General features: G+C 37.9%; 1 protein-coding gene across 7 annotated transcripts in view; it reads left to right on the top strand.

Annotated features, from left to right (window-relative positions):
* The window catches only part of LOC138171656 (cyclic AMP-dependent transcription factor ATF-7), an 88,806-nt gene that overhangs the window by 21,847 nt on the left and 39,440 nt on the right, over positions 1–27,519 (top strand). The gene's annotated exons all lie outside the window — the stretch shown is intronic.

Genomic DNA, 27,519 nt, shown 5'->3' with positions numbered 1-27,519 from the left:
TGAATACAAAGAGAGTTTGGACATTTCAAAGACATCTTTCCTCTCTCTACCCCTTAACAGATACATAAGACTACCTAGCATTTTCTAAGAGGCAGCTGAGAATGAAGCTATCATTTGTGAACCCCAAAATAGTACTGTCTATTTTAAGCTCATAAATTTGGGGGAGGGCGTAACCGTGACTTTTTTTTGTGTAAGCTTGAATTGAACCATTAGTGAAAGGAATCTAGCATAGTCATCAAGGGTTTGTATACATAACATTATATACAGCCTATAGTGTTGCTCAGCCATTTTCTAGCCAAGCCCAGAACACATTTTGTGCAAGTGCCCACTTACCACATAATAATGTAAAATATGCCTAAGTTGTGATGTTTTGATCTATACTTTTTTGAAAAGTGATTTGAGTTTTAGAATACTTTTGTTTCAAGATCATATTTTAGGTAATTTTTTCTGTTCTTTATTTTTTACCTATGCTTCTCTCATGTTCCACAAAAGGATAAGGAAAGAGAAACAAAGACCTCCCAAAACCCCTCTTATGTGTCTTAGCTCTATTAAATAATACATGTACCAAGGAAGACCAAGTTCCAGACACGTAAATATGCAGCTAGGGTATCAGTAGTTGAAGAACTTTAACTCATTTAGGGATTGGAGCACTATTTTGTTCAGTACACCAGTATCGATTTCTTTCCCTGAAAAAGCTGTCAATTCAGACTTTGGGGGCATTGTTTTCCATGGCATTATATTTTTAGTTTATAGTCTACAATTCTATAATTCATTGGGAGGAACTTGAGTTTGCTTCATGGCAATTAACTTTATAACCAATACTTCATTCATAAAGCAAGTAATACTTATTTTAATTATCTCAAGCTCCACTCAGTTCCTCTTAACCTTTCCTCAGAGAGCAAAAGTTTAACATGGTCAAATACTGTGGTGGTGCTTCTTAACCTGTTGCTACAGGTTAAGATATAATGGTATAAGGGCAGCTAGGTGGCGCAGTGAGTAAAGCGGCAGCCCGGAGTTGGGAGGGCCCAAGTTCAGTTCTGGCCTCAGACACTTAACACCCACACAAAAAAACTAGCTGTGTAACCTTGGACAAGTTACTAAACCCCAATTGCCCTCCAAAAGGCAAAAAAAAAAAAGATATAATGGTATAGAGAAACTTTTTCTGTTTTCTTTATACCCTGCTTAAAAATAATGGTAACTTGGATTTATGTGGTGCTTCAAAGTTTACTGAGCTCTTTTACACCTAGTATCTCATTTGATTCTCACAGCTCTGTAAGATACAGATTTCGTTATCCCCTTTCACAGATGAGGAAGTTTAGCCCTAGAGAAGATACATGACTTGCCTGTGATCATAAGTAATAATTACCTAAGGTATAGAATCCAAACCTAGGTCTCTTCTGATTCCAGTTGGGTCTAATGGTTCCATTATAACACACTGTTAGAATGTATACCAAATCATATATGAATTTGAAAATATCTTTTTCCTCTGCTCTTCTGAATTTAAAATTTACCCCTTTTGGACTGTAAGTTTATTCTTACAGTTTTAATACCTAATTTTCTGCAGTTACATAGCTTCTATATTAAATTTGGAGCAAAGAGATTCTGTAGTATGTCTTGGTTTTTCTAAACTAAAAAGATGATGGAGTGCTTCAGACTCTATAATAGTTACCTTGGTGGCTTTCTTGGCAAAATTCTAGAGCATATTATTAACAAGATGGTTTGTGACCAGTTAGAAAGTAGTGATAATCATTAAGAGCCAGCATAGGTTCTAACCTTTTCATTATTTCTTTTTTGATAGGTCCATTAGACTAGATCAGGAGATTGTCATGGACACAGTTTACATGGATTTTAGCAAAGCATTTGACAAAGACTCAAATTATTCTTGTGAATAAGATGGAGAGACATAGCCTAGGTTATAATACAGTTAGGGGGATTTAGAACTGCTTGAATGCTAGAACTGCTTAGAACTGACCCAAAGAGTAGTGATTAATGAAATGAATCTCAACCTGGAAGGAGGTAACTGCCCCTCAGATCTGTCCTGGGCCCTGTTCAGCTCACCATTTCTTTTTTTTTTTTATTAAGTTAATTTATTTCTTTTTAGTTTTCAACATTCACTTCCATGAGTTTTAAGTTTTCTCCTCCTCCCCAGGACAGCATGCATTCTGATATATATATATATATACATTCCTATTAAACATATTCTCACATTAGTCGTGTTGTATAGAAGAATTATAACGAATAGAAGAAACCATGAGAAAGAAAAACAAACCAAAAATAAATAGTCTGCTTTGCTTTGCATTTAGATTCCATAGTCTTTCTCTGTATGTAGATGGCATTTTCCATCATGAGTTCTTTGGAATTATTTTAGGTCTTTTCATTGCTTAGAAGGGCTACGTCTATCAAAATCAGTCATCGCACACTGTGGCTGTTACTGTATACAATGTTTTCCTGGTTCTCCTCGGTTCACTCAGCATCAGTTCGTATAAGTCTTCCAGATTTTTCTGAAGTCTTTCTGTTCATTATTTCTTATATTGGCTCATCATTTCTGTAGCTGTTTTAGAGTGAAGGCATACTTATCAAATTTGCAGATAAGGTAGGAGGGATGATTGGAGGTTAGAATGTTAAACCAAATAATAAAATGTGGGAAGCAACAGATTGTATGAAAAAAAAAAGCATATGACTGACTCCTAAATCTATATGCCTAGCCATAATCTTCTCATAAACACCTGTCTTTCCTCACCTACCTTCTGGGCCTCTCCTGAAAATTCAAACTTTGCATATCTAAAAGGATTATTTTCTCCTTTTAATTCAGTCCTCCTCAAAATCCTGTTTCTGTATGACTCACTGCATCTTTTCAGGAAAATCTGGTTTACAGCCTCCAACTTTGAGGTCATCTTCAGTTCTTCCTTCTACCTCACACTGTTTCCAAATCTTGATTGTTTTTTTTCTACTTTAATGACTCTTGCCCTGTTCTCTTCTCTTCATTCACACAACCACTATCCTAGTTCATCTTCTCTCCCCTGGACAAGACTTAAAATTGATCTTCCAGTTCTGCCTTCCCTCTCTAATTTGTTCTCTCCTCAATTGACAAAGTAATCTTCCTAAAACATAAGTCTGACTGTGTCACTCCCTTGCTTAATAACCTTTAGTGGCTTTAAGTTGCCTCTGTGATAAAATAAAAACTCCTCATCTTGGTGTCCAAAACTCTTCACAATCTGGCTTCAGCCTACTTTTCCAGGCTTATGACCTATTAATTCTTCTTACCCACTCTGGTTTGTAGCCAGACTGACCTACTTACTGCTCTTCAAATGGCACCCAGTCTTTACCACTGTGCAGAGGCTACCCTCATCGCAGGAATGAACTACTTCCTAACCTTTTCCTTTTAGATTTCCTAGCTTCCATAAAGCTAGCTCATATGCCATTTCCCTTAGTTATTAGTTCTCCTTTCTCTTGGAATTATCATTTGGAAGGCAGTGTAGTATAGTGAATAAAATGCTAGCCTTGGAGTCACGAAGACCTTATGTTCACAGCCTTGTACCTCTGATACTTACTGTTTGACCCTGGGCATAGTAACCTCTTTCACCCTTAGTTTCTTTATCTGTAAAATGAGGATAATTATAACTGGATCTCACAATGCTATTGTGAAACTCAAATGAAATAATGGGCATAAAGTGTTTTGCAAGCCTTAAATGCCAGTTTAACTTAACTTTATGCCAGTTATTGTTAGTATCATGGATGTATTTATTTGTTCACAAATATTTCCCTAGTAGAATATAAACCCTTTAAGAACAAGGACTGATTTTCTTTTTATCCTTGTACCTCAGGCACCTGGCACACAGTGCTTTGAACACTTTTTTCTCTTTTTTGATCTGGACCTATGACCTTATTAGCCACATATAGGGTCACAAAACCAGTCTGTGTTTGAGGCAGGAGGCCACCTCCATCTACTGCTGTGCCTTTCACATAGTAGGGGATTAATTCATGTTTATTGGATTAAACTCATGAACTCTACACTTTCCACAGCCAGGACTTGGTGTTCTATCCCTACTATTCCATGAATTCTCACAAACTGGTTCTCAGGCTTAGAATGCATTCTTTCCTCGTTTTCACTTTTTAAAACAGTTGCCTTCTTTCAGAGCTCTCCTCAGATTCCCCCTCCTCTGTTTGGCCTTGCCTGGTGCCCCCAGCTCCTAGTGCTCTTGTCTTCCTTGAATTGCTTTGTATTCTACTTCTCTGTGTATATGCTGTGTCCTAGAGTAGAATGGAATCGCCTTCTGGGCCAGGATTGTTTCTTTGTATCTCCTACTCATTGCTTTTCATATAATAAGCATTTACTAAATGTCTGTCCAAGTGAAGTAGAAGTTTGAGCCTGCTATGTGACATGTCCTCCAGAATAGCTCAGGATATCATAGGCTGAATTATGGAAAGGGGCGGGGGGGAGTCAATCATGCAGGGAATAGTGGAATTATTTCTGGGTTCTTCATTTTAGAGAAGACACAGACAGATTGGAATAGGTCCAGAGAAGGGTGATCAGGGTGAGAAGAGGACTGGAAACCAAGGCTTGTGCCTCAGAGTCAAGATGACTTAGTTGCCTTGACAGAGGAAGTTTGTGATTAGGTAGCTCCCAAGGAGGAAGGTCCTTTACAGATTGATGCCTTTGCAGCTCAGAATTTTAGAAAGTTGTCTGGAGGTGTGGGGCCAGTCTGTGACAGAGACAGGATTTGAATACAGGTCTTCTGATACCTGGCCAGCTCTTACCGGCTGTACAATGTATATTAAACCTCTCTCACACACACACAAAACCCCTAAATAATAAAACAGAAACTAGGTACACAAGGCAAAGCAAGACCCAACCTTTTTGGAGGGTTGATAGAACTGATTTAGGCAAGGACCAATTCTGATTGAAAAGAATGGAAACAATTGAAAATCAATGTTAAAAAAACATTTTTTATTTTTATTTATTTTTTTGCTTTTTGGAGGGCAATTGGGATGAAGTGACTTACCCAAGGTTTTTGTGTGTGTATGTGTTAAGTGTCTGAGGTCGGATTTGAACCCAGGTTCTCCGGACTCCAGGACTGGTGCTCTATCCATAAAAAAACATTTTTTAAAAGTTAATTTACTGGGGTGGCTAGGTGGCACAGTGAATAGAGCACTGGCCCCTGGAGCACCTGAGTTCAAATCTGGCCTCAGACACTTAACACAAAAAACTACCCTCGTGATGTTGGGCAAGTCACTTAACCCCAATTGCCCTACCTTCCCCCCTCCAAAAAGCAAAAAGAAAAATCTAAAAAAAAAAAAAGTTAATTTATTTTTCCTTTTCAACATTCACTTCCATAAGTTTTAAATTTTCTTCCTCTTCTTCCCTTCCCCGCCTCCCCAAGATACCATGTAATCTGATATAGGTTCTATATATACATTCTTATTAAACATACTTTCACATTAGTCATGTTGTATAGAGGAAGTATAATGAATGGGAGGAACCATGAGAAAGAAAAAAACCAGAACAAAAAAAGAAGAAAATAGTCTGCTTCATTCTGTATTCTCCAGTTCTTTCTCTGGATGTAAATGGAATTTTCCATCGTGAATCCTTTGGAATTGTTTTAAGACCTTGTATTTCTGAGAAGAACCAAGTCTGTCAAAGTCAGTCATCTCACACTGTGGCTGTTACTGTGTACAGTGTTCTCCTGGTTCTTCTCATTTCACTCAGCATCAGTTCATATTAGTCTTTCCAGCTTTTTTTGAAGTCTGCCTGCTCATCATTTCTTATAGCACAACAGTATTCCATTACATTCATATACCACAGCTTATTCAGCCATTCCCCAGTTGATGGGCATCCCCTCAATTTCCAGTTCTTGGCCCTCACAGAAAGAGCTGCTATAAATATTTTTGTGCATGTGGGTCATTTTCCCATTTTTATGATTTCTTTGGGATACAGCCATAGAAGTGGTATGGCTGGGTCAAAGGGTATGCACAGTTTTATAGCCTTTTGGGCATAGTTCCAAATTACTCTCCAGAATGATTGTATAAGCCCACAACTCCACCAATAATGAGTTAGTGTTCCAACTTTCCCTTAATGTTGCAAAATTACAAATGACAAGTTTGATGCCAAAGAAGCGATATAAGAAGACACTACTACTCCTTTGCAAAAATGGTGAGTACAAAGGCATGGAATATTGCATTTGCTGTCACATTTTTTCAGTATATTGATTAGTTTTCCTGCATTTTTTTCTTCCTCTCTTTTTCCTTTTTAAAAAATTCCTATTTTAAGGGGCAGCTAGGTGGCGCAGTGAATAGAGTACCGGCCCTGGAGTAAGGAGGACCTGGGTTTGGATCCGGCCTCAGACACTTAACACCAAAAATAGCTGTGTGACCTTGGGCAAGTCACTTAACCCCAATTGCCCTTCCAAAAAAATTCCTATTTTAAAGAATGGTGCTTAGAGAGAGGAAAGGAAGAGGATATTTGGGGAAGTCTAAACAATATAAAAACAAAAGATTTCAGCAAAAATAAATTTTTTTCTAGAAAAAGAATAGTACTGAAGTTGAGGTCCTGAAAGGCTTTTTCTCACAGACACAAGAGCTTGCTTGTATGTATAAAACAGAGGCTGGCTTTTGTAACTCCTCCTTCCTGTATGCTTTGATCTCTTACCTACCAGTAGTACTGTGCTATTTGGTGCTCGCTCTTCCTATTTCACCACATTGTTTCAAGAATGAATCAATGATGAAGCATTTGTTAAATGCTTACTGTGTGCAAAGTACTGTGCTAAATGCTAGAGATACAAACAGAAAAAGTAAGAGTCCCCCCTCTCAAATTCTAAAAGGAGAGACAACACAGTGGAAAGTTTCAGCTGCAGGTCCTTAGGGTGCTGCAGCAAAGCCTCTGATCTTTCATGTCATTTCCACAGATGAAATCATATCAGTTTCTGATGTTGGACTATTTGGCAGCCCCAAGGACTTTGGTGTTAAGAACTTTTGTTTCTGGGTCATTGGGAGCTGTGGCAGTAAGTCCTGCAGACTGTGCCTCCATATTCATTGCTTCCCAGGCTGATGATGGCTTTGAGGGCTTGGCTGGAGCCATTTGCTATTCCAAAGGCTCTTGAGTTCAGGGTACTTGGCCATCTCTTTCAGGAGAGATGGTATTCAAGGTGGTTTGACTTGGCTGGCTCATGCTGCCCCATCTCTCTCAGCGTTCCTTGCTACTTCAGCTAGGTTGGTTTACCTGCCCTCAGTGTGGCAGTTGGTTGGCAGTTGATCAGGAAGACTGACCCACAGGGGTTGCTTCCCTTGATGAAGACTGTAAGGCTTTGGTTGGAAGTATGACTGGTAATCTGGGGATGCTGCCACTCCTGTACCTATTCTGCCTTTTGGTAGCACTTGGTCAGCAGTTGTTGGTGATGGTGATGAAGAAGGTGGACGACTTTGCTACAATGATTTCTCTCTTCAGTGATAGTTGTAGGAGCTGGGAGCCAGTCTGGTGTTTGGGGAAGATACTGCTGTTCCCAAGTTTCCTTAGTTCAGGGTACTAAACTGTCTCTATCAGGGTGGAGGAAAGATAGTAGTCAGGTGATGGTGGTGGTGGTTTGACTTGCCTGGCACTAGATGCTTTCTGTCTCTCCCTTGGGATATCCTGCTGCTTCAGCTAGGTTGGCTTGCCTGGCCTGTGGGTGTGTCAGCATAGTTGATGAGGATGACTGACTCCTTTTCCACAGGAGCTGCCTCCCAGATGATGGCAGTGGACTGGGCTGTTGTGGAGAAAGTGCTTTGTACCTTTTAAAGAATTATGTAAGTGTAAGCTGTTATCACCAGTAGCCTTCCCTGGCTTCTCTCTCCTGTGCTGTTAATGCTTCACTGGTATTCTGATTGTCACATTTCATTAAAAACTTGCAGGTTGGGCATCAAAGTGATCAAGTGAGTGTGGAACACAAGGACAACTAATTAACCCTCTGTTCTACTCAGATTGCTTATTTCTTGGATGGCAAAGCTCCAAGGGATGTTAGGAAAATAAGTAAATTCATTCTTCTTTCAGAAATTTATATTCAGGTGAGAATATAGTTCCTTGAGTAAACTCTCCTTTAGTTCCTTAGGATTTTCCATTGGCTTACTTCTAGAGATATGAAATAACAAAAGTCTAGCAAAGAATAAAATAAAACCAAGTGTACGGCCCATTCTTTAACCCAAGGACAAGGGTCAGTTTGAAACCATCTCAATCAACATAATCTGAATTCCCTGTCCTAGAAAATATAGCAAAGCACAGAAACCATCTAAGCTCTAGGAGAGGTAGTCTTTAGGTTTAAATAGGTTTAAAGCCTGTTATTCTAGAGGCTATAGAGCATTGGTATCAAATTCCAGTAGAAACAGGGACCACTAAACTGTACATGAGGATCCCTGTGGACCATGTTTGACTTAAAAAAGAACTCATAAACATTTTCTATATTTTATTATATTTTAATTTTATTAAATATTTCCTAATTATATTTTATGTTGAGGCACATTGGGGGTGTTTGACACCTCTGCTGTAGAGGGAAGGAAGACAGAATGAAAGTTTTTAAAACCGCATTTTAAAAAATGAATTAGTTTTAAAATCAAAAGACAAATTGTAAGAGAATCCACAGAATTGACACATTTCTACCCAGCAGTGTTTACTGTCTCTCACTATCCTTTTCTCAGAGTTCTTCCTATTTACCCTTGTATTAAGGAACCACCATAGATTAGTATGGAAAGAAGGTGAGAGGAAAATTTACCTAAAATAGACTAGTAGAGTCTGCTACCCACCATATAATCAAAACTGCTGGGCCTTCAGTGGATACATAAACATGTTTTGGTTGCTAGGTCTTTAATGGCTGTTATTTTTGGATTCTGTTCATGATCTACTTCCCAACAGTAAGTCTAATGTGACACAGCTGAGTTCTAAATGTGCTGCATGTACTTTGAGAAAAGATGCTGCTGAAGGTCGTACAGTCTACATTCTTGTCTTCAAAGACAGGTGATGGGATTTTGTTGTGTGTGCTTTCCTTCCTTGCGTTCTTCCACAGACAGTATCCTCCAAGGCCTTTCATCTCCACAAAGAGGAACTAGGGAGAGCAATAGTCTGGTTAATACCTCTCAGTGGAGTTAGTACCAGGAGTAGTTAATGGAGCTGTCTCCTGAGAATGGAGTACTGTTGTTAAGGCAAACAATAGCCCAGATGCCAGATTGGCAAAGGGTTTGTTGATACTAGACTATGTGAGTTTTTTCAAAATGTGTAGAAGGTGCCATCTATATATAATAACAGACTTTTGATATTGCTTTGCCTCAGTATTATAAAATAGTGGGAATATTATTAGCTCTATGTTGTTTCTGAACCCAGAAAGACTCTTCCCAAAGACTTTTCCCAAAATGTTATCTATGGGAAGTAGCTATTTTAGATTATATTATGTAAAAGTTCCATTATGAATGAAGGCAAGAATTTACAAGTCTTTTTTCTGAAACTAATATTTTATTTGGGCAGTTGATAACGTGAGTGTAGTCCTGTGTCTTTGTTTATTATGCATTCTTCATATGGATAGTTTTTGCACAATTTAAGTCCAGATTTGACAGGTTGGCAGGTTCTAACAGACGCTTAGCTCCCTGAATTCAGTTATGATCCAGGTCAGGCAACTTTGAACGGACATTCTGACCCTCTGGTTGTTTGTCATGCTTAAAGCTTGGAGTACTTATGAAAGACACTGCCAACGTATTGCTGAGACCTGTCTGCTTCTCTGAATATAGGAGCACATTTCTCACTTGCAACAGGCCTCTGAGGAGATGCCACTGATGGACTATTATTAGTATTAGCCCATTACCAGTCATAGAACAAAGGGTTTCTGTCACAACCATTCTACATCATTCAACTTGCCATTGTCTTTTAATAAGGGCAAAATCCTGATTGACCTTTTGTATTGTTGCTTATGCTCAGACTTGACATGGTCTCTTTTTCCCTAAGGACGTCTACCACCTGATCTTTTCTACAGAGTGACCTCAGGGTAATTTGGAAACAGACTGGGGTCCTATCAATAGCTGTACCATGAAATATGTCAGATCACAGCCCTCTAGACTTCTCTTTGCCTCTTCCAAGGCCAAGAACAATGATTGTAGCAGTGGGATAGGGGGTAGCTTGTTGTACACCTTACCTTGTCATATAATAGGAATAATGTTTATGGTACCGTAGTCCTGGCTTCACTTGGCATTTAACCAACCTCCAAACCCATTTATTGCTTCGTATACTCTGCCACTATGAACATCATCCCCTAAATCTCTATTGCTTTGTAATATACGAAGCAACAAATATCACCTATGATTGGTTAAATTCTGTTATGCCACAAAGGTATATGTTTTATAGCCTGTATAACACAGACCCATAGAGATGATCCCCATTATCCTAGACCCTTTGAAGTTTCCACAGCCTCCTTTCCTGCCATTGAGTGGGGCAAAGTAGTGCTGTGGGATTGTAAATACGAAATTCTGTCCTTTTAGCAAATTTCCCCTGGCATGGTTAAATAACAGCAAAGAAGCCTGATTTGGAGCCTATTCTTAATTTCTTATGTTAGACTCTTTAAATTGAGTAGCACAGAAGGAAAGAAATAGTTTTGCTGAATGAATGCTGTTTGTGACAGTGTAAGGTCAGCATTAGGATCTGGAAGCCAGATTAATTTTTCAGATTTCACATAAAGAAAAACAAAAGAGTGGGAAGAGGCAATATATTGTAATGGAGCATTAGTTCCTATTTCTAGGTAGAACCCTAAATAAATTGGAACGATTCAAAGATGGAACCCTGTCCCTGTCCTCTTTGGTGATGTGAACTTCAAGTTATCATTTATTGTCAATAAAATATGTATAGGAATGAGTGGGTGAGATCACAGGAATAATAGTGGATGCCACAAGGAATGCACATGAACCTGACGTTGGAAATTTGTCAAACCCTGATGTAAGCAGTGTTTATAGACTTTGACAGGTGAGAGCAGTTTCCACCAAGCAAAAGTAAGCCTTCTTTCCCTACCTTCTCCTTCCCCTCCCCCCAAGAGTTTTTTTTTTTTAAACCATCGCACATTTCAAATCTTTTATTTAATAATTCATGTTCTATTCAATAATTCATTCAGCCCCCATCTGGTAAGAGTGTTTGCATGCTGCCAGGCAGCTGAAAATATACTGTGTTATACTCGATTAGGCCAAATGTTAACCTTATTTTTCTGTGATAATATGTTGTGTTGGTGCAGCACCTTTCTGGAGCACACAGAATGTTCTGTAGATATCTTTTTTAAAAGTTACTGATTTTTTAATTGCTTTTATATCACCTACATTCCCCAGTGTGTCACTCCTCTCTCATCCTTACAGAGAGCCATCCTTTATTAACAAATTTTAAAAAGGAAAAAAAAGTCGAGCAAAGGTAATGAATATATTTTAAAAAATCTTATATGTTCTGTGTTCCACATGTGTACCCACTTCCCCTTTCTTACCTACCCCCCCCCCAAAAAAAAAGACAGATACCTTCTCATCCTCCTTTATTGGGAACTAACTTTTCATAATGTTTTCAAAATGAATTTGCTTTCATTTGCTTTTCTCTTTCCATTTACATAGTTGTAGGCATTATCTATATTGTTTTCTTGGTTCTTCCCTTCACATTGCATCAGTTCATATAAATCATTATAGTCATCCTTTCTTACAGCATAATAATATTCTACTTGTTTAACTATTCCCTAGTTTGAAGGGCATTGCAGATATCTCTTCAATTTTCATTCTTACTGTGATAGACATAGACAATGCTGGTCTTCATCATGTAGATGAGATAGTGAGTGGGATGGGGAAAACTAATAGATGGTTAGCAATGCCTAAGGTAGCCAGTGATTTCAGAAGCAGAACAAGAGACAGGACCCAAGTTTTTTTTTTTTTTTTTGTCTTCCAGTGCAGTAGTTTTGCCATTTGACCTTTGGGACTTCTAGTGGGATTATGGGAACAGAGATTTAATGTTCTATAGAATGTAATTTATTTTTGAGGGTCAGATATTTAGCAAATTATGTGGATTTTTCTTAGTCCTTACTCTTCCCTGCAAGGTTATAGGTAGCTATTTAAATCATGCCCAGGAAATGAAGGATCAATGTTCTAGTTCATGATCAAGAACTCTGAAATTACTTTATCTAATCACTTTCTAATATTTTGCTCCTTTTATGCCACTTTTCTGTCCCCGTTACTATAAATTGAAACTCCTCTCTTTATAAATAGGTAACTTTCCTTCCTTGTCAAATTTGGTCATCTTTTTTCAGTCCTCATCCTTCCTAACCTCTCTACAGCATTTGATACTGCTGACCACACTTTCTTAACGGATCTCTAGTTTTTCATAACACTGCTCTACTTTAGTTCTCCTGCCTGTCTGGACCTCTTAGTCTCCCTTGTTGGATCATCATCCTCCATGTCACACCCACTAATTATGGGTATACCCATAAGGTTTTATTGCAGGCATCATTTCTCTTTACATTCTTTCACTTGGTGACATCATCAGCTCCATATGTCCAGTTATTATCTCTAAGCAGAGGAATTCCCAGTCTACTTCTATAATCCTGCTCTCTTACCTGAGCTCCAGTCCACATAACAAACTGCCTGTTGGACATTTCAAACTGAATATTTTACACGTTTTTCAAACTCAGCATCAAAAACAGAACTTATCTTTCCCTCAAACCTGTGCCTTTCCAGATCTTCCTGATAGTCTTAAGGACATTTGAGACATTTCAATGACGTTTCATCCCTCTAGTCTTTCCTCCTTCACCCCACGTAGCTAACCAGTTACCAAATCTTATTGATTCCTTTTCCACATTATCTCTCACATATGTCCCCTTCTTTCCACTTATAAAATCACCACCCTACGTTAGGCTTTCATAACCTCTTGCTCCAGCTATTGCAATGGTCTTCTAATTAGTGTCTCTGTCTCAAATTCCTTTCACTCCAGTCTATCCTCCATACCAAAATGGTTTTCCTAAAGTGCAAAACAATACACAATAATTCTAGTAGTTCCCTCTTACCTCTAGGATCCATTATAAACTCTGGTATTTAAAGCTTTTCACACCCTGGCCTTCTGCCTCTGTAGTCTTCCTACACACTATTTCCTATACACATTCTACTTTTTTGTTTCTCACACAGAACACTTAATCACCTGACCTTGTCCCCTTTTCACTGGCTGTCCCCTGTGCCTAGGAGCCCTCTCTCTTTACCTCTGCCTCTTTGAATCCCTGGTTTTCCTTTAAAACACAATTTGTGCCACTTTATACATGAAGCATTTCCTGAAACACCCCCATCCTTCAGCCTCCCTGAAGCTGTTAATATTCTCCCTCCCAAAATTTTCTTGATTTCATTTTGTTATACACTATCTGCATGACTATGTTGCCTCCTCCCTTAGAATATTAGCTCCCTGAGGGCAAACTTTGTGTATCCCCAGTGCACAAGCCTGTAACAAAATGTTTGTAGCTTGCCTGTTTGCTTTACCCAGTATCTGTGGGTAAAGCAGAGTATTTTGAGAGTGACCCCCCAAAACTATTTTCATCAGTGATTTCCTGATAAAAAAAAGATAAAATTCCATTATTTATTTTTCCCAAATTTTCTACCAGTAGAGGGGGTGTTTCCCGTCTCCTTTTTCCAGTACACCAAATTTCTAAAGTTACCTACCAGATCTGTTATCCTCTCCCACTTTTTCTACTTTTACAAAATCCTGGATCAGCCAAGTTTACTTATGTGATACCTGCATCCTTAAATCGGTTCTTCATACCTTTTTTTTTTTTAGTCAAACATAATCTTCCAGCTGATGTAGCAGATTAAAAAATGGCCAGTATGCTTCCTTTGCCTGGTTAGCATTGTTTCCTTAATGCAGATTGACTTGCTCAGCAGTAATGTTTTGTCTGCAGCCCTTGTTAGAAGCTCTCTGTATGTGGATTCATAACACATCTGTGTGTGTGTCTACAGCACTGTATAAATAATAATAAGTAATCACCAGATGGCCCGTAACTGCTCCTCTGGACCCGCCAGGTCTCTTGAAGCTGTTAGTAAAGTCTTTTGGCGTTTTGCTGGGGAAAACTTGTCATAGATTTATCTGTGAAAAAATTCAAACTCACAACTGGGTGTTTAGGGCTAGCTATTGCTGCCTGTGTTGTAAATATTTAACAGGCTTAGCACAGTGACAAGTAAAAGCACCATTACCACCCACATACAGTGACTGCAGAGCTCTTCTCAGCCATTTGGAAAGGAGAAGGGGGAGGGTAGAGAAGAGAAAAAATAGATTATTTTACTGATTAAAAAAAAGAAAATTTAATTTTAAAAATTTTGTAAGAATAAGCTATTCCCCATTAGAGAAATTATCAAAAGATAGTTTTTGAAGGAATCCAAGCTGTCAATGACCATGTAAAAAAAATGCTCTAAATCACCAGTAATTAGGGAAATGTAAATTAAAACCACTCTGAGTTTCCACCTCACAACCATTACATTGGCAACATTGACCCCAAAAAATGGCAACTGTTGGAGGGGGAACCTATGTGAAAAGGCTCTTTCATATTCTCATGATAGTACTGTGAATTTGTCTACCTATTTTAGAAAAGAGTTGGAACTATGCCTCAAAAGTTACTAAACTGTTTGTACCTTTGGACTAAACATTACCACTAGTAGGTCTATACCCTCATTTCATCCAAAAGAGAAATACTAAATAGAAATTCAAGAGTAATCAGTTGGCATGATTCTGTTTGTTTCAATGTCTTTTGCATATCTATATACCCCACGGTGGATTTTTTTTAAAAAGGAAAAGAACTTATAAATACAAATATATTATAGCAGTTCTTTTCATAATAACCAAAAATAGGTAACTAAAGAGGCTATCCTTTTATTGGAGAATATTGACTAAACAAAATATGTCATATGAATGTAATGGAACATTATTGCACCATAAGAAATGCCAAGACAGATAATTTCAGGGGAAACTAGAGAGACCTCTGTGAACTGATGCAGAGTGAAGTGAGCAGAGCTTGGAGAACATTTTATGCAATAACAACGTAACAGACTCTAGAATTCTGATCAATGTGTTGATAAAGCATGAGTCCAGAAAACTGAAGATGAAATATTCCACTTACCTCCTGCCAGAGAGGGGATAGACTCATGATGCAAAATGAGATGTATATTTCTTGGAAATGGGCAAATATGTGGGAATTTATTTTGCTGAACTGTGCATATTTGTTAGAATGGTTTTGTTTTTCTTGTCTCCCCAATCCCTGGTAGGAGATTGGTAGGAGGAAGAGAAAAGATTTTTGTTGATTGAAAAAAATTAAATTTTAAAAAATAGAAGAAAAACCAGTTAAGTATATATTGTGAATAAGGTGCAAGTGATCCTCCATGGAAGACCATTGTAAGGTGAAGAAAGAGAACTTTAGCATTCAACTCAAGAAAATATGACTTTTAATAAACTTAAACTTTTTAACCATGTGCCAGTGGCTTATATAAAATATTCACCCTCTTTTAAATTGAGCTAAATAATGAAAACCAAGGCATTTTTTTTTCACCTGTAGTTTGGTTAGAGCCAGGTTTCTGCATCTTTACACCCAAATTACAAATACTTTTGAAAAAAAGGTTGCAAATAAAAGCATGCACTTAACTAGAATAAGGTCCTTGAGTCTCATCTAAAATGTGAAGACATACTCTTTCATGACATATCATGACAAGAGCAAAGATTGCTTTCATTTCTTTCCCTTTTTTCATTGGCATTTTCGTGGCAAGTAGTTGTGGAAGGATTTGGTTTGGGTTTGGTGTTTTTTAACTTTTTTCTTTTGTCTTTTTGGAATTTTCTGTGAAGTATTTAGCGCTTATCTCACTGAATCAACGACTTTGATATCAATACCAAATCTTTATCATTTAAGATATGTTTTGCTCAAACATGACTGAATTTTTTCAGAAACTTAACCCTGTCCTCAATTCCTTCAGTGGTTTCTTTTTTAATAAGTAAAATGAATGTTAAAACAGGAATCGGGTGTCCTAACCCTCTGTCTGTTTAGATTTGGATGTATTTAACCCCGCAGGGACTGCTCTTTAAATCGTAGCACAGTGTCTGTTTTCTTTCCGTCAGGATGTGCAGTAAGCACCTCTCTTTTGAAACCTTGCTTTGGAGAAACAGCATATAAATAAAAAAAACAAATGCTTATCAAGTTTGTACTTATGTGGGATATATGCTTTTTAAACTTCTTGTCTCACAGAGTCATGCTGGGAATTGGGACAAGGAGAGGAAAAGGATTTTTGAGAATCATGGAGAAAATATTAATGCTTCAAGCATTATCCCCTTGCCAGAATGCATTTATGTTTTCATTAAGAATTATTTGATGCAATGGAAAATTTATTTCTAGTAGTCTTTCCAGGTAGGCATCTGTGCTGCAGTTATCATGTGGAAATATTTGGGGATTGAGTAGAAAATGAATGTTAAATTTTGTTTAATTAGCTGTCTTCCCAGGTGAACACCACATGTGTGTCCTAGAGTTGCAGATTCTGCCATTAGATCAAAGAGCTAAACTGATTTCTGCTTAACAAATTGAAATTCCATTAGATAAACTTTTAAATCCTTTTGCTCACACTACTTATGTTGAAGCCTAAGCAAATACAGCTCCATCTTTGGATCACAGGTTGAGTTTGCAAGTGCCAGGGTTGGAAAAACAGAGTTCTTCAAACCATTTGCCTTTAAAAAAAAATCTTCACAAATCTGCTTAGAAATGTGAGATAAAATCTGTAGCCTTGCTCTGTCATTGAAGTCATCAGGGAAGGCAACTTGCTGTGTGCTAGATTGGCTCCCAGCCTGGTAGCCTTCTTTCTCTTTGTTTTTTTTGTTTGTTTGTTTGTTTTGTTTTTTAAAGCAGTTGGGGTTAAGTAACTTGCTCAAGGTTACACGGCCAGTTATTTCTGGGTGTGGTGCTGAGTATCTGAGCCTGGATTTGATCCCCAGGTCATCCCGACACTGGAGCCGGTGCTCTTACTCGCTGAGCCACCTGGCCGCCCCAGTAGCCCTCTTTCTCAAAGACATGACTTCTGCCTTTTCCCCAGGATAACTGTTGGAGTGTAGAAGGGATATCAGTTTCTTGTTCTCACAGACCAGTTTCTTAGTTTTAGGCACTTACCTCCCAGACTGTCATGTAGATTGGTGCCTGTACAACATGCTCATGAACTTGGTTCTTAAAAGCTCTGCTTTTTTACTCACGGACAAAGACAGGATGTTACTGGCCAAATGGGCCTGAGCTTCACTGCTAGCATGTTCGCTGAAGAGCTCAGTGCAAGCATCTTGGTCTTCTCCCCTCTCCTTCTTTGAAAGATAAAACATTTGGTTAATTTTGGGCATGTCAGTCACTTAAATGTTGCTGTTAGAGGCTTCTCCTCCTCCTCACCAGTCTTCACATTTAGATCACACACTCCTCCAAGCTGCATCTTGCTCGTTTATTCTCCCTTCTTGGTTCTTAACCATTAACTATGTCACACATGTGTATTACTGAGGGAAGTGGTAACCAACATTCCTCTTGCTTTTTTTTTAAGTTGTGGATATACAACCATGTTTTATGAGAAGATGAGCCTACTATATGAGCAACACATGAAGAATGACCAGTATGACTTAGGGTTCTCATCAGCCCAGTTCCTTTGTTGTCACCTCCTATTTCAAGGGACATATCTGGGCGAACGTGTTCCAGGAGAGTAGATTAGACCTCAGATTGAAACAGCAAAGGAGTAGAGAAAAGAGGTGCTCAGTGAGTCACAGCCTAGAGCAAAGAAAGCAAAGAAACAAGGAAAGAGCTAGGCCAGGGGCCAAAATGAAGAAGCTGTAGGAGCAGAAATTTGAAGAGCGTTCCTAAAGTCACTTGAGGGGAGAGAGAGGGAATCATGAAGATTTTCCAAAGACCCTGTGAGACAGTTATCAGGGTTAATCCAGATCTTCTTTTTAAAATTTAAATATTCTTTTTTTTTTTTTAGGTCAATTGAGGTTAAGTGACTTGCCCAAGGTCACACAGCTAGTTTTTGTGTTAAGTGTCTGAGGCCGGATTTGAACTCAGGTCCTCCTGACTCCAGGGCCCGTGCTCTATTCACTGCACCACCTAGCTGCCCCAAAATTTAAATATTCTTAAAAGGTTAGGATGTTGTTCTCTTTGGGATCTTATTATAAATTAATTTGATCATTTTATTTACCTTTAACACCCACCTAGATCTCAACAGACTTTTTATGAGAGGGAGTAGTGTCAGTTTTAGAGCTTAGGATACCATAGTAGAACTCAGATCTTTGTAGGATTGTAAATGGGAAACTATTGACAGCATAGAGATACTGAATAACTGGGGAGCAGAGAAGTGGGACACCAGGATTTCCAGGCCATAGGATATAAATTTCTCCTACTTTTCATAATTGCCTAATGCCAGCACTACCCTACTCTTCCTCCCAAACACTTCCCGCAAACTGCTGTCTATGTTGTCACCTTTCAGAAAAGGAGAGATTGAGGGAGGTCTGTGGCCTTATCCTCCATCGCCTGGAGAGGGCAAAAAGGTTGACCTAACTTCTCAGGTTCCAAGAAATGAGCCAGCTGAAGGATTCATTTCTCTGGAAATATCAGTGTTAAGATAATATACTGAAAAGTGGGTTTTGTCCCCAAAGACCTTTGGAATTGGGGCAGGCAGTTCTGACAATAGACCAAAAAAATTCCAGTAGATCTTATGAAATTTTACACACACACACATACACACACACACACACACATAATGTATATATGATATAACCAGACATTTGTGGTTAGGTATATTGGGATTTGTATATGGACCAGTTTAGTTGAGTTGGATGATTTGTTACTGCCCTACACATTTGGCTCACTTGTCACATTGAGCTGGGCCTAAAACTAACCTCTGCCTGTGCAAAAAGTGATGTGAATTATTACTGAAATGAAGGAGCCTCCCAGAAACTACCTTGGTCTCTCTTTATGATTTTTATTTGCTTGGAAATACTGTTCAGATAAGCCTGCTTTCCCTGCTAGAGCCATTTCGTATCTGGAATATGCTTTTAGAAAGTGAGAAGACAGTGCTATCTTAAGAGTTAGATAATGCTGAGAAACACCTGAGATCGTGGCTTCATCACTCCTATTTGCAGAAGAAGCAAAGTGGAAATAATGGCTTGCATATAGCTTTGAGAAGGGTGTCATCTTCACATGGTTAGAAGTCCGACAACCTAATTTATGTTCCTTTCCCTCCCCCACTTTATTTTTATGTCCCTGTCTTGCTTTGCCAGCTCCCAGAAGGTAAGGGTCATATCTGATTATCTTGCTTTGTATAGTGTCATTTGCTAGTGTGGCTTATTTGTCAAGGGCCTGCCATATTGTATAGTGAGAAGGGGAACTATAACCACAGGGGAATTCCCTGCTGACAGTACTGAGGATTGTGGTCTGCCAGTGGTTGCCAAATCTTCCTCCAAGAACCTTTTTAGCCCTGAATTTAACTGCTGCAGTTCCTTGTCCTTTAAAAATTATTCTCTTCCCCCAAAAGTCTTTTGTTTCTTTACCTTCACAAATATTCCTGTATCTCTGTTCTTCTACAAGCAAGAGCAATAAATACTATGATAGTTCAAAGCAGCAGAGATTTGCTTGACTACTAAAGAGGTTAGTTACCAAGCACTAACAGCTTAGTAGTATAGATAACCATTTAAAATTAAACCCTATGCTTTAATGGTAAAGGTACCTCCTTCCTGTTGTCTCTGCACAGCAACACACTAGCAAGATTTTTCTTTCCTATTGGAACAGTTCTTTGAATTATAGCCTCCATAAAAAAAGAAAGATTATGACATAGTTTTAAAGTTTCCGGTTGTGGTATTTGCATAGAGTTAACTATATGTTCACCAGAGTGGGGAAGTGCTGGAACAGACATCTACAGTGCTATTGAGTATCATTTATTGGATTTAGAGACAATCTTTGCATATTAATATAGCTACCGTGTTATGTTCATATCTCATGGAAGTTGTTGTTTTATCAGAGATATAAATACTCTGTCATTAAGGGTAGTGGTCACCCCAGAAATCTTATGTGTTTACGTGCCAGGGTCTAGTTTAGAAAGCACTCTGCTTGGGGTCGCTAGGTGGCGCAGTGAATAGAGCACCGGCCCTGGAGTGAGGAGGACCTGAGTTCAAATGCAGCCTCAGATACTTAACACAAAAAACCCAGCCGTGTGACCTTGGGCAAGTCACTTAACCCCAATTGCCATACCTACCCCTCCAAAAATAAAAGAAAAAGAAAGCACTCTGCTGTTTACCAGATGTTCCAGTCTTGAGTATTGAGTCTCCAGCCTTCCCCACTTTCACACCCAGGCCTTTGAAGTATCCATGTGGTAAAGGGAGAAGAAGACTTTTTAAAACTGTAGCTAGACTTAGCCTCTTGTACCTTTTATGCTTGCTTAACTGCTCTTAAGAAGGGAGCAGAGGGGCACTCAGTGTATAGACTAGTGGCTTTTGGCAGAGCAGCAGTTAATGGTTTGAACATACTGTACCTTATTGGCTATTTTCATGGTCTTGAGGGAGGCATTTTGCTTCTATGTAGACAGTGATCTGGTTGTTCAAGTGGAATGGCTTTTTGTTTTTTATCTAGTAAAAAATGTAGTAGACTGAACCTTGCTTGGAGGTGATTTCTCCCTTTTTCTTCACTTCATGAACAGAAGGTCGGGATGCCAGCTCTGATACAAAGGGATAATAGAAAAATCTGGTGTTAGAGCATGATTAGATTGGAGTTTTGTCAAGGAAACAGCTTCACTTTTTGGATTTTCTGCTGTGTGCTGAAATTAGGTATATAATCAATGTTATTCCTTGGGTTTAATACTTTACATTTTATAACATTCTACCCTTTTTATAGGCTTTCCTGGTTATAGTATAAGAGTTAATCATCTACAAACACTTCATCCCATATCAGTTTGTGCATCACCACGATCAGAATTATCGCTTATAATCAATCTATAATACTTTCCTTTCTAAAAGCTTTTCTTTCCTTAGTAGTAAGTTGCATATGAGAGAGAGAATCTAACAGTCTTATTTTACTGAACCTCCTATGAGGTTTATATGTCTGAGCAATGAGGACAAATTCAGGTGGGTGAGCTGCTATTGGTTACTATAATCCTATTCCAAAATTATGTTATACAGTCGTTATTTTTCTCTGTGTTTCAGAATCAAAAGAAAGCCAGGGAGCACCTAAGGCAGCTGCTTATCCTTTGTTCTTACCTGGGATTATTACTGTATCTCTAAGTCCTTTTCTGATGTGGGGGGAGGGGGTGTATGAATTAGATTATGGTTTTTTCTTTATATAAAATTTTTTAAATTTATTCACTTTTAGTTTACAACATTCAGTTCCACAGTCCCTTGAGTTTCAAATTTTCTCCCCCTTTCCCTCCTCCTCCCCGCCCCCATGGCAGCATGCAGTCAAATATTGGATCTAAAAATACCTTCACATTAAACATTAGTCAGATTGTAAAGGATTATAATCAATGGAGTGAACAATGAAAAAGAAGAAACAAAACAAAAAAAGAGAGAGAGCAAGTAATTGGCTTCAATCTGCATTCAAGACTCTGGAGTTCTTCCTCTGGATGTGGATATCTCTTTCCATCATGAGTCTTTTGGAGTTGTCTTATAACCTTGCATTGCTGAGAGGAGTCCAGTCTATCAATTAGTCGTCACACATACGTTGTATCTGTAATTGTGTACAAATTTCTCCTGGTTCTGCTCTTCTCGCTCAGCATCAGTTTGTATTAAGTCTCTCCAGGTTATTATGAAGTCTGTCAGCTCCTCATTTCTTATAGCACGATAGTATTCCATTACATTCATATACCACAGCTTGTTTAGCCATTCCCCAATTGATGGGCATCCCCTTGATTTCCAATTCTTTGCCGCCACAAAAAGAGCTTCTATAAATATTTTTGTACATATGGGGCCTCTTCCCACTTCTATGATCTCTTTGGGATACAACCCTAGAAGTGGTATTGCTGGATCAAAGTGTATGCACTTATTTATAGCTCTTTGGGCATAGTTCCAGATTGCTCTCTGGAATGGTTTAATCAGCTCACAACTCCACCAACAATGCATTAGTGTTCCAATTTTTCCACATCCTCTGCAGCATTTATCATTTTCCTATTTTGTCATCTTGGCCAATCTGACAGGTGAGATGTGGTACCTCAGGGTTGTTTTGATTTGCATTTCTCTAGATTAGGATTTTTTCCTTTGGATAGTATGCCAGTAGAAGGAATGAGAACTAGGATAGTGAATCTTTTGGGGAAGAAATACAGTGATCTCACCAGTCATAGAACTAGAAGGGATCTCAGAGGCCATCTAGTTTACCCTTTAATTTTACACATGAGTAAACTGAGGCCCAGGATCTTGCCACAAAGTCACACAAGTAGTAAATGGCAGAGGTGGGATAGGAATTTCCATTATTTGATTCCAGAGCTACCTTACTGGGCTGCCTCCTCGCTGTGACAATCCCTCCCTATCATATAAATCACTTCATCTTTAACACATTGTGATCCTGGAGGGACTAAAACCATCAATGTGACATATTAGTTTTCTCAGAATCCTCCTCTTCTAAATTATCTTCTTTCCTTTCCTATGTAATCTAAACATGAATCATCTTAATCTTCTTTCTTCAAGACCTTTTCATCTTCTTTCTCATTCTCCACATGCCCTAGCATATTCCAACTGCTACTTCAGTTCAGATTAATTTATTAAATGACACAATTGGGGACATAAAAATTAAGGTAGGAACAGACCTAAAAGCAGTTGATCCAGTCCAGTTTTTGGTATATCCAGAAATGTAAACTGCTAGAGGAAGGGCTCTCTGTTCAACAAGTGATTGAAAAACTGGAAAGTGATTCGGCAGAAATTAAGTCTAGAGCAGCATCTGACACTATATGCCACAAAAAGCTCGAAAGAGTAAGTGACCTAAATATGAAAGTTCACATCATTTACACAAATAAATAAATAAGCTTTTCTGATCTAAGCAAGGGATCAGTCAGTGTGAACATAAACGATAAAAATAAACCCAGTTTTTTTATATAAAACTTTACATAATCAAAATCAGTCCAGTTAAACTAAGAAGAGAAACAGTCAGTTGGGGAAAATCTTTGCATCAAATACTTGTGATAAAAGACTTCTATCTAAGATGTGTAGGGGTAGACACAAATATCATGCCCAAGAATCATGAACTTCATCACTGTCAATAAATATTAATAAATGCTTGTTGGTTATGAATATTTAAGTATGTAAACAAAAAAGTGTGATTGGAGATGAAACCACAAATGTCCTTTTTCAGTTATATGTTAAATTTAATATGAATTACTTGTTTTCTGGGTATTTTAAAAAAATGTTTTGTTGATGGCTCTTTTTAATTCACCTCTTCACTCCCAATTACATAGTCAAGCAAAAGAGATCAACATATTGGCCACATCTGAAAGTGAATGTTGCATTTTGCACCTCTAGTCTGTTACTTCTTGGTAAGACGTGAAGGCATACTTCATAACTCTTCTGAAGAATTTGTTGGTGATTTGATGATAACAGTTCCGAGGACTTCAAAGTAGTTTTCTTTTTTGTTATTGTGGACCTTGTTGTAAATTAGTTCTGCCCAATTCACCAAGTTTCTTTCAGTTTTATTTGTCATTTCCTACAGTACTATATTTCATTACTTTATATGCTATAATTGGTTCAGCCTTTCCTAATTGAAGGGCACCCATTTTATTTCCAATTTCTTGTTGCAAACAGAAATGCTTCTATAAATACTTTGTACAGACAGGTCTGTTCATTGTCATGGATATATAGGCCTTTTAATAGTATGAGTGGGTGAAAAGGTATGTACAGTTTGGTGACTTTTGGACTGTAATTCCAAATTGCTTTCCAGATTCATCTGGATCAGTTTACAGCTCCACCAGTAGTACATTAATGATAGGCAGCTACCTTGTGTAGTGGATAGAGCTCTAGGCCGGCAGTCCAGAAAACCTGAATTCAGATGTGACCTCAGATTTCTACTAACTGTGTGACCCTGGTCAAGTCAGTTAATCTCTGTTTCCTCATCTGTAAAATGGAGATAATAATAGCACTTACCAACTTGGGGTTGTTGTGAGGACCAAATAATAAAATGATTGTAAAATGCTTATCACAGTGCCTGATACATAGTAAATGCTATATAAATGTTAGCTATTGTTATTACTGTTATCATTAGTATTCATTTATCTTTCCAACAATTGCCATTTTTCTCCATAGTTATCTTTGTTAATCTGTTGGGTGTATAATAGAGTCCTAGAATTATCTTAACTTCTTTTATTATTAATGATTTTATAGTTTTGTGTTTCATTTGAAAATTTCTCTTTGACCACTTACCTATTAGAGAGTGGTTCTTGTTCTTATATATTTTATCAATTCTTCATATAACTTGAATGTCAGACCTTTATCAGAAATTTACTAAGATTTTTTTTTTTTTTTGCATTTAACTGTTTGCCTTCTGGTTCTAATTACACTGATTATATTTTCACAAATTATATAATAGAAATCATTCATTTTATCATCTGTGATCAGCTATGTTGGTTTAGTTAGAAATCTTCCCTTTTAACTAGTCCAGACATTCTGGAGAGCAATTTGCAACTATTCCCAAAAATCAAATTTTTTTTTTGTGGTGGTAAACATTTGGAAACTTAGGGATAGTCATCAATTATGGGATGGCTAAACAAGTTGTGGTATATGAATGTGAGGGAATAATATAACACGTGCTATAAGAAATAATGAAGGGGGTGGTTTTGGAAAGACTTGGTAAAACTTAATATAAACTGATAAAAAGTGAAGGGAATCGAACCAGAACAATTTACACAGTAATAGCAGAATTTTAAAGATAATCAATTGTGAAAGACTCTGATCTAATATCAGTGACCTGCCAGTTTCTTTTTTTTTTTTTAAATAAGCAACTGGGGTTAAATAACTTGCTCAAGGTTACATGGCCAGGTGTTTCTGGGTGGGTGCTAAGTGCCTGAGCCCGGATTCAATACCCAGCTCATCCCGACACTGGGGCCGGTGCTCTTACTTGCTGTGCTACCTGGCTGCCCTGACCTACCACAGTTTCAAAGGATTCATGATGAAATATGTTATCTACCACCAGATAGAGAACTGATGTGCAGATTGAAACATTTTTTTCTTCTTTTTTTTTTTCCTTCGGGGAACATGGCTAATTTGGAAATTTGTTTTGCATGACTTCATATTTGTAAAGGGTTTTCTATTTCTTGTCTTTGTAATAGATGGGAGAGGAATTGAGGAAGGGGGAGAATTTAGAACTAAAAATAAAAATAAAATTGAATTTTAAAAAATTCTCTCCTTAGCCATAGTTGTAAAAGATTTCCCTTCTAATTTCTTTATGATTTGAGCTTTTATATTTAGATCATGAATTCGTTTGAGGTTTATTATAGCATATGGAATGTTGTAGGCCAGATCTCATTCAGTCATAGACTTTCTGATAGTTAAGAAAAGACTTACTTAGCCATGGCAGAAAATAAATTTTCAGCAAGGATGCAGCATTGATTTAGGTGAGCATAATTTCCCTGCCTCTGTGTTGGCCATACTGGTCTGCTGATCAGAAGTCTTAGAAAGTTAGCAACTTTTACTTCCTAATGAGCTGGCTTTTATACTTTAGACACTAGGAAGCTCCATCATCATTTCAAACTTTAATTGCTTAAGAGAATTAAGTTTCAAGGAAAGGTTCAGTAACTCTTTTTGGGGGGGAGGAGGCAAGGCAATTGGGGTTAAGTGACTTGCCTGAGGTCACACAGTTAAGTGTCAGGTGTCTGAGGCCGGATTTGAACTCAGGTTCTCCTGACTCCAGGATTGGTGCTCTATTCACTGCACCCCCCGGCTGCCCCCTCAATAATTTAAGGAAAAATTACCCTAGCCTCCATAGGAGATAGTTTTCCTACCACCTCACCCTTTGCTGTCATGGTCTTCTAGAGGAATTTCTATGACTTAATGGCTTTAGGGATTACTGGGCAACCTTAATCTCAGTGACTTTTTAAAAGAGTAGAGGAGGAAAATAAAAACTAAAACAGAAAGTGAAAACAAGCAAACTCAACCCACCCACCAAATAATACTAACGGCTGCTGAACTCATTAATTTTAGTGAGTAAATCTGGAAAATAGAATATGAAATAGATCTCTCCTCTTGGTGGAGAAACATTATCAGAGGTGGTGGTTTTATCAGTTGGTTCTTTTCCATTCCGATTATGTGTGAGGTGGTACCTCAGAGTTGTTTTAGTTTTCATTTCTCTGATCAATAGTGATATAGAGCATTTTTTCATATGACTATACATAGCATTGATTCCTAGGTTCTCTTAAAGCTCTAATGACTTTCTCCTATGGCTTTTGATTTGGGCTTATCAGGAGTTCAGTCAGTGTTGTGACTTGGCCTACCTTTTGTACAATAGATACATTTTTTAAAGGATGGGGGAATGAACTTCTTCAAGTGACATTTTTCTCCTGATGAAAGAGCTCAGACTCCAAAAGATTGTATAGGGAAAGGGAGGAGAATAATAGGCCATATATAACAAGTCTCCACATAATACCAAATGCAGTTCTTTTAAATATGCATTTTATAAAACAAATCAAATCTGGAGTTAGGCATAATCTGGGTAATTTACTGTCGAATTAATATTTGTTGTTGTTTTTTTCTTTCAAATTCCTTTTATTTATCTGTTTAACCAGATAAACATAATGGCATGTCACTGATCTGGCCCAGATAAGTGAGGTTTATTTTCAGGAACAGATAGGTGAAGATTTTATGGTAGCAGTATAATTGCCTGGAATTCAATGCCACCTGTTATTATCTTTTTATCTGTCTACCCTCAGAATAGCTCAGTTCCCCAATTATATTTAGGTTCGGAAAGATTTTGTTTGAAACCTGTAGTTTTCTGTTAGGAAGGCACATGGAAGACTAGGATTTCAGGCTTCAGATTTCTCTTTTCCTATTCCCCCACAGTGGGCATGCTTGGTGGCATTTCTGGTCGTTCTTTTCCCATTAAGAGGTAGAAAGTGATGTAATACAAAGGTCAATCAATCCCTTTATCACCTCCTTCTTTGTAAGTCAGCTTGTGGTACTGGGGTAGAAAGTACCAAGGTATAAATGAGGATCTGTTAACCAGTTTAGGCAGCCAATAAAATGTTGGAGTGAGTTATGGAAAAACCATACCCATAACTCAAAGACTAAGGACACAGAAAGAGTTAAAATGGTTTTAAAAAGAAAAATAGGTCTCAGCTTTTCTTTGCATGGTAAGTCAGTTTGTTTCAGCCCCCAAATATTCATTTATTTATTTATTTATTAATTTATTCAGCCCTCCAATCAAATAAACACTTCCCCTCACTTCCGCCCACTTTACCAGTGGCCAAATCTGATTATCAAATAGCTAAGATGATCAGAGACTTAAAGAGAGTGCTACACACTCACATTCTCTCTCTCTCTCTCTCTCTCTCTCTCTCTCTCTCTCTCTC

Source organism: Petaurus breviceps, unplaced genomic scaffold (assembly GCF_028583685.1).
Source record: "Petaurus breviceps papuanus isolate PSGF00001 unplaced genomic scaffold, PetGlider_PUasm1.0 454, whole genome shotgun sequence".
Lineage (NCBI taxonomy): Eukaryota > Metazoa > Chordata > Mammalia > Diprotodontia > Petauridae > Petaurus > Petaurus breviceps.
This window is presented reverse-complemented; position numbering and strand designations above follow the sequence as displayed.